This window comes from Marmota monax, unplaced genomic scaffold, assembly GCF_021218885.2.
Source record: "Marmota monax isolate L192 unplaced genomic scaffold, Marmota_monax_Labrador192_F-V1.1 WCK01_AAM20220418_F8-fsc02834, whole genome shotgun sequence".
Classification (NCBI taxonomy): domain Eukaryota; kingdom Metazoa; phylum Chordata; class Mammalia; order Rodentia; family Sciuridae; genus Marmota; species Marmota monax.
This window is the reverse complement of record NW_026694071.1, coordinates 1-8428: the sequence shown is the minus strand read 5'-3', so window position 1 is coordinate 8428 and position 8428 is coordinate 1. Positions and strand designations below refer to the sequence as shown.

Genomic DNA, 8428 nt, shown 5'->3' with positions numbered 1-8428 from the left:
TGTCGCGACCCCTTGCCCGCAAGGAAGACGCAACTCAGGAATCTTCTTTCAGCAGTTTATTCAGGCCCTTGATATTTCTTCTTCTCCCTCTCTGATGCCCCTCCCAGCCTTAATAAAGCATCCCAAGCCCCAATGCAAAGCTGCCGCGTGGAGCTTTCTCACAGGGTGGTGAAAAATCATGTGCCAACTCTCCCAGATAAGGAGTTGTTTGTCACAGACCACAGCGGAGCCAGCGCCATCTTGTAATGGCGACCATAGTCTGCAGAAACGGCAGAAGCGGCTCACCACAGTTCCCCCTTTCTGTTTTCTTAAAACAATACAGGCGAGAGTAGAGGTCCTATCCCACTGTGCAGAAGTGGCTGCATAGTATGGCTCAGTCCCAAGGAGGGCCCTTCCCCAGATCTGAGGCCATATCAGCCGACGCCTTTTTTCGTGGGGCGGGGCGTGGACGCGTCTAACCCGCATGCAATAGGACATGCTCTCCTTGAGGTCCACGTCAAGGATCACTCAAGTGCAGTGCCTTGCCTCGCATCCTGTATCGTGACGATGGTGGACGAAGGGGGATAGCTGAGGCTGAACTGTGGCTATTTATAATGACAAACAAGTTGACAGCACCCTGAAAGAAAGGCACGAACTTCAAGGCGATAGAAAAGCACTAGTGTGGAAACCCATCTGCGTGCAATGGCAGTAAGACCGGCAGAGTGCAAGGGCTTTCCAACACTAAGAGAATAACAAGGAAAGTCATGTCGATCCCAGTGCAATGTTATAATAACTTGGGGTGTAACGACCATGACAAAGGTTTACTGCTTAAGATGCGCAAGCCAGACTTGAGGCGAGTTGCCATTTTCTAAAGCTGCAAGAGCTTGTATGATCATAGCCTTTTCTTGTGCATGGCAAGTTTTAAGGCGACAGAGAAGCCACAAACAGAGCACAACACTGAAGCAACACATTGCACCAAAAATGCCTACTCCCACCCACTCTTTGAAGAAGGAAAAAGCAGAAGATATCCAATCGGTGAATTGACCCAAAGTCACGGGATCGACACGGGTACTGTTCAAGACAGCTATCTGGGTTAGTTGAGACTGGATCATGTTTTCTGCTTCCATGGACCAGGTTCCGGATGGATACTCCCCGATGATGTGGGAGGCATTTCTGGAATCATAAAATCTGACAGAGGTTATACATAAATGTGCACGTTGATCAACACAACCCAAATGTACTAGGTCAGACAATTCCTCAACTTGAGCTTGAAGCAGATCTATCCTTTGATTAGCAGCCAGAATCCCAGATAAAATGTGTTGATTAATTCTACTTTGAGATTCAAGTATGGTGGATGTTTGTTGAATAACCTGATTAATAGTGGCAGCAGTTTGTACCTGGCTGGCCATGGCTACTCCAGCTGTAACTGCTGCAGCAGCAGACACCGCCACAGCTGTCACTATAGCTGCCGTAATTCCAAAATCTCTACGGGCTCTAATCAGTTCAACAATAGGAAAAGACTCTGGATCTGCAGTAACCGGGATCGGGACAAAGGTTGGAAATTTCATAACCATTGCCATAGTCCAGGAGCCATTCCAACACTCAGACAAATAACAGGTAATATTAGAACAATTAAGCATCCCCTGTAATGTAACATTAGCCAAAAGAAACAGGAACAGAGATTGGAGACAGACTGCTGCGGAGGGTAATGTAGCATTAGATAATTGTGAATTATTTGCAGAAATTTTAAGCCTCCTACCTCGCTCCGAGTCTTGGGTACTGCCAGAAACATTAAACAGCCAACTTTGGACTCCTAATATTTCCCTGGGGAAACACAAGCGCGGACTAGACTAGCCCAATCTGAGGGAGTCATGCAAAATCTAGTAAGTCCCTCCACCTGAGTGAGAGTGAAAGCGGCATCTATGCCATAAGTGCGGACAGATTCTGCCAAGGTTTTAATTATCTTAAAGTCTAAAGGCTCATGATATCTTCCCCTGTTATTGTCCTGAAATACAGGGTATGCAAGTCCCATATCTGTATTAACTGTCCTCCAAACTTGTGCATGAAAAGATCTCCCGGAACCTTGGCTCCCCCCCACATACGGAGGTGGGGCAATCGGCACCATATCTTCTTCTAGATATTCTACCTCCTCCTCCTCAGAGTTTTGTTGACCGATGTTAACTCCCTTCCCCTTCTTACAGTAGGCCTGTGTGCCCTGTGTCTCCTTTTTCTTCTTTTTCATTTTTATCTTATGTAGTTGTTGTAACAATATATCAAGGTCCTCAGAACTCTCTGAGTCGCTTGTGTTCTCAGGCGTTTTTAATTCGGTCAAGTCTGGGTAGAGCCTTCTCCTATTTTTATCTTCAGGCTCTTTTGCCTTCTCACTACTGTTACTTTTAATACTCTCTGCCACTTCACTACATGATCCTTCAGATTTTTCCTCATGCAATTGCTCAAGAATAGCTTGACCCTCACTCACAGCTTCCTGGCATTTACCATCTGTAAGGCAACCACGGACCATTTTCCAAAGGGGTATCACCCCACCCTCTAATATGCCCTGCTCAGAAGCAAAGTCAAGATCTTTGCCTAATTTATCCCAACTAGGCACAGTAAGGCTGCCCGAAAATGCAAACCACGGTGCAGCGATATCTATCTTCTGTAAAAATCTCTGTAAAGTACTATGTTTCACTTCCAGTCCCTTGGAACGTAACAGGCCATCTAGGGCCAGGAGAAGCGGACTTGAAGATGCGGCACCCATGACACAACAACAAAGGAAGCACAAAAAAAAGAAAGCGAAAGTAGGAGCGAAAGTACACAGTGCAGCTGCAATAAAATGTAAGGCTCTCTCTTTCATTACAGAGGAGCTGTCCCGCTTTGGTCGCGGATCCCACTTACTAGGGACTAACCCCGCTTTGATCGCGGATCCCACTTACCTGGGACTAACCGGTGCACCACCCCTGACTGCTGAAAGTTCTGGTTCCCGGGTCTCGGCACCACATGTCGCGACCCCTTGCCCGCAAGGAAGACGCAACTCAGGAATCTTCTTTCAACAGTTTATTCAGGCCCCTGATATTTCTTCTTCTTTCTCTCGGGTGCCCCTCCCAGCCTTAATAAAGCATCCCAAGCCCCAATGCAAAGCTGCCGCGTGGAGCTTTCTCACAGGGTGGTGAAAAATCATGTGCCAACTCTCCCAGATAAGGAGTTGTTTGTCACAGACCACAGCGGAGCCAGCGTCATCTTGTAATGGCGACCATAATCTGCAGAAACGGCAGAAGCGGCTCACCACAAGAAAATTTCTGAATTTTTAATATTATACAAAAAACAAAACATGATAAATACATTGACTCTTCAGACACAATAATTCAATGATTTCTGTAGAACATATTTCCAAAAAGAGTCAAAAGAAACATAAGCTTCTGATCTATTCTGCTAAAATGCCTTTCAACCAGCTATTTATTATACTTTTATTATCAATTTGATAAATAAGCAAAATAGTATCTTGCTTTTTATTTTCACGTCTTTATTAGAAAACTACACTTTTTAGTTATGTTTACTGTGTATCTGTAGAAATTTTTTAAAAATGACTTGCCTGTCTTTGGCTCAAATTTTTATCTTTTTTAAAAAAATCTTTTTCTTGTACATATGGAACAGTGACTCTAAAACTTTCTGATCTCATGAACCTTTTATATATTCCTAAAATTATTGAGGATCTCAAAGAAATTTTGTTTATGTGCATTTTATTGCTATTTATCACATTAGCAATGAAAACTGAGAACATTTTAAAATACATGAAAATACAAGTACACATTCCATTCATGGCCAGAGAGATGGCATGATCACAATTGAGCCTCTGGTAACCTGTACTGTGCACTCATGTGAGAATGAGAGTAACAACTTCCTCTCCTTCCCCTAGTGGTTTACAGGAGTGAGCATAGTGCTTGGAGAGGTGGCAGTGAGGAGGATCACGAGCTGTACACAGGCACAGGTCAGAGGGCCCAGAATCTAAGGAATCTAAGATTCAAGAATCTTAGATACAAGAATCTAAGGAATGAGAGGCCTTGGGAGTTATGCAGAGAGTAAACCACTGGGTGGTGACTAAGGACACAGCAGAGTGAGAGGTGAGTTATGGAGGTACAGATCAGTCAGCTGAATGAATAACAATGTGGAATGATGAGGTTGGAGGCTGAGGAACATGGAGGCACAGCTAGCAGGCATGACAGCTGAGGACAGAGGGTAGTGGTGAGCTACGGCACTGATGAAGATGCAGGTTGGTAGAATGGGGATAGAAAGTTGATGTGAGGCCACAGTAATTGGTAGGTTGACTAAATTGAGGTAAAAAAAAATGTTAACTGACAGTGCCAATAAGTAAATACAATAGGGCCAAAGCAGCCATATTTTTCAAGAAATAATACTTTAAAACTAACAAAGGGCTGGCTGCAGATACATACCTATAATCACAGTGTCTCTGGAGGCTGAAGTAGGAGGATCCCAAGTTCAAAGCCAGCCTCTGCATAAGTGAGGTGCTAAGCAACTCAGTGAGACTCTGTCTCTAAGTAAGACACAAAATAGGGCTGGGGATGTGGCTCAGTGGTCGAGTGTCCCTGAGTTCAATCCCCAGTATCAAAAGAAAAAAAAAAGTATCCATCACAGAAGATAATTTTAACTGTTCACGAAATTCCTTTGTCAGAATGTTGGCAGAATAGGAGATAAATCCATTTCTGTGATTATTCCTGAGTATTGCCTCAAGTATAGCAATACAATGAAAATGATAACCAGTTAAAATGATATCCAAAGTTCAATGGGAAAAAAGAAGCATTTTTAGACACTTCTTTTATTAATAAAGAAAATAAAAGAGATACTAATTAAAATGCCAAATTGCCGCAGTCTGGCTGGGCACAATTCAGGAGCCACTTGTCATAAGAAATGAACTTTATTTTTAGAACACACACACCACACCACACAGCTCCTCAGGAAAAACCCTCAGAGCCCAACTGCCACCACCGGCTTCCCACAAGCCTCTCAACCTCCCCTACTCCTCCTGCTCTTGAGGACTATTGGCTGGGTCTGGTGAGCAGAGCCAAAAAAAGTCCCCCAATGAGCAGCTCCGTGGTCTGAAAGGGCGGGGAAACAGCCCAATGATCATCACAGCAGAGGAGCCAATCAGTTGGCAGCTAGAAGTTTGCTGGGGCTGCTGTGAGCCAATCATCAGCTGGCAGCTGGAAGTTTGCTGGCAGCTGGAAGTTTGCTGGGGCCCCTTCAGCTGTGGCTCTCAACACCAAATGAAAACCAAATATGTATAGCACTTGTAATCAGCAATCAGAAGAACTAAAATTCAGAGGTCAACTGTAACATCTGGAATATTAACTTTTATGGTAGTAGGAAGTATAAAAATGAATATACTTCATTACCAAAATTCAAAAACTCCTAACTGACCTCTAATAGAAAATTCCAAAGGAAGATAAATCACTGTGTATGTCTAGGGCTTGTGAAATACATCCTTATTAATATAGTCACGTTCGTAAATCAAGGAATGAAGTTCTACATACAAATAAATGGCTTCACAGTTTCTAACAAGCCCTCAATTTTAGTTCATTACATCTACCACATAGTCCTGTGACCATTAGACACCTTATCCATCTTTTTTTTTTTTTTTTTTTTTTTGATGCTTGACTCACAGACTTTATTTACATTTGTCTACAGCATCATTCCTTATGAATGAACTAGTACAGCTCAGTTAAACCAAGAAAATCATAATCCAGCTGAATTGTCTGTAAACTCCTATTAGCTAAATTTATAACCTTGCGTTTTGCTTAGTACAGCAAAGTTTTAAATACAAGAGAGCACAAGAATAAACCATGTAACCATGTAGAATCTAGATCATCATCTGGCAATTTAGAAGGTGGGACTTCAAAAAGTCTGAGGCACATTACAGAGAGTAAAATTCTTGTGCAACCTATAGTAAACGTAGCAAGGAAAATTAAGACATAAAACAACATGGGAAAGCTTGTAGTAAAAATATTATGAAAATATTTCTACATAAGGTATTTTGTTTTTAGATTGGTTGAAGAGAAAAAACATTCACTTTAAAATAAAAACAAATGTAATTTTGTTTGGTCTGTCTACTAAATACCTTAAAATGTTTAAAATTTTATTAAATTGCAGCAGACAATGTTAAGGAAAAAGAAAAAACAAAAACAGAAACAAAAACAAAAGCCAGTATCCATAACACAAAGCCCCCAAGCACAATTTTTGATTTCTTTAATACTTACCTTGCATTGTCACTGAAGACACTGTTAAGAGAAACCTTTTTTAAAACCAGAAACCAAAATAGAGCTCAAGTGACCAGATTTTAATTCTGAGAAACAAAACGCTAAGAGCATTTTAGCCATAAGTTATTTCAAGTGAAATAGGAAAAAAAAATAAAATTTTGCTTATATCATGCAGAAATAAGCACTCACTTGTTATCCAGAAGAAAATTTTATGTAATGTGCTTAAACATCAAGGCAAATATTTGAATTCACAATGTCTCTGTGGTCTTTCATTGAAAGGGATATACAGTTCAAAAGCTTTCTTAATTTGCTCATTAACTATGATTTAGCCTTTTCTACCCCTATCATATTTGATACTGATCTTTAAAGGATATCACACACAAAGCCTCTTAACTTTGAGACAAACATTTTGAGATTAAAAAAAAAAAAAAAAAATAGCAACCATATAGTAGAGAACAGATGAACTGGACTTTCTTGCCCCAATATGGTTCATAAAGGAATGAACACCACCTTCTCCTTCTTCAAATCACAAGATTCTTTTTGCATAAATGTGGTGGTGCCAAAACTGGTGTGAAGCTGCATAAAGAGAGACAAGATTCTAAAGGCACCCTCAGCATAGCGAATTCAAATAAAGAAGTTTCCAGTAGGCTGCTTTACAACTTAAACTTGTCCTGGTAAGAATTACTCTGATATAGGTTAATAATAACATTAAAAGGTTTGTTTCCAATGAGTTTACCACTCTTGCCTCTATGCCCAAAGTACAGGCAAGCCTACTTAATCCTGTCTTAGCCAACAGACAGAATATATTTAGAAATAAGTATTTAAATAGGAAACAAGGTACTTTGTTATGCTGAGATGGTTTTAAATGAAGCAAATGGTTGTAAATAATGAATAATAGACCATACTATTTTGGGACATTATGCTTAAAATGCAATTTACTTTTAATTTCACAAATAAACACAGTTGTATTATTCTGAAAAAGCAATAAAGGCATGCACCTCTACTAGCAGATTTAGCACTTCTGACCAAGTAAGACATCAACTTCTTAAAAAATATGCTCATGCACTGTACTGGATATTTTTTTTTAAGATGTAATTTGTTAATACATTATTTCTTTTTTGAACTTGAACGGGAACCAGAATGGATGATCCAGAAGATGACCTGTGGCGCCTTCAGGTGACCGTGATCTTGTTCGTCTTTTTTTGCGATCACCAGGTGAAGAAGATCTAGAACGACTTCTCTTTCTGTTCCTCTCAGGAGAAGATGATGAACTTGAATACGATCTTTTTCGTGGGGAAGAAGACCCCTGTGGGACCTGGAGCTGGATCTTGATTTCGACCCACGAGATCTCGAACGTTCTCTGGAACTGGAAACGAGATCTTGACTGCGAACTGGAAGAACGTCTTGAACGGACCTGGACCTAGACCTTGAACTTGAGGGAGGAGGATGAGCGTGATGAGAGAGCGTGAAGGTGAAGATCGGAGACTTTGAGCGGGACTTCGTTCTATTCAGATTTCTTGTTATTTACTATCTTTCTTCTTCACTGGCATTCAAGATTATCTTTTGAGAGATCAAGCATCATCTTCATCCTCATCCTCATCTAATTTATATTTAGAAAGATCTTCATCCTCATCCTCTCTTCTCCCTCTGATTCTTTCATCTTCGACTTCCTTTAATATAGAGGCAGGACCAACTGGCCTTTCCTCTGTATTTTTCTTTTTACGTCCAAATTCATCATATTCTCCATCAGATTCTTCTCTTTCTATATATTCAACAATTTTCTCTTTCATTAAAACCACCACCGTAATCCTGTCTTTCTTCTAATTTAGCATACTTCGGAGTATTACACATGTTACACTCTGGATCTTCTGGCCCAATTTACATTACTGCAAGTTATTTGACACTGCCAGTCATTAGCACTAAATAGGCCCTCAGGCATCTCTTTTCTGCAAGTGTCTTTCCTATTTCAGTCACCCCAGCCTTCATCATTTTTGCTTCAGATTGTTTTCTTCCCGACCACATCGATTACAGCATGGTTCTTCTAAGCAAAGTTTACATTTCCAACATTTTTTGTCGGGGCAAATCCTAGTCGCCCGTCACTGTAACTCGGAAATTCTTGGTCGACATCCTGTGGACGCCACCCACCACAGCCACCCGCAGCTGCTACGTTCTTCCACCTT

General features: G+C 40.9%; 1 pseudogene; it reads right to left on the bottom strand.

Moving 5' to 3' along the window:
* Nucleotides 1–7355: 7355 nt before the first annotated feature.
* LOC124106641 (zinc finger Ran-binding domain-containing protein 2-like) lies at nt 7356–8375 on the bottom strand (annotated as a pseudogene).
* Nucleotides 8376–8428: the final 53 nt, after the last annotated feature.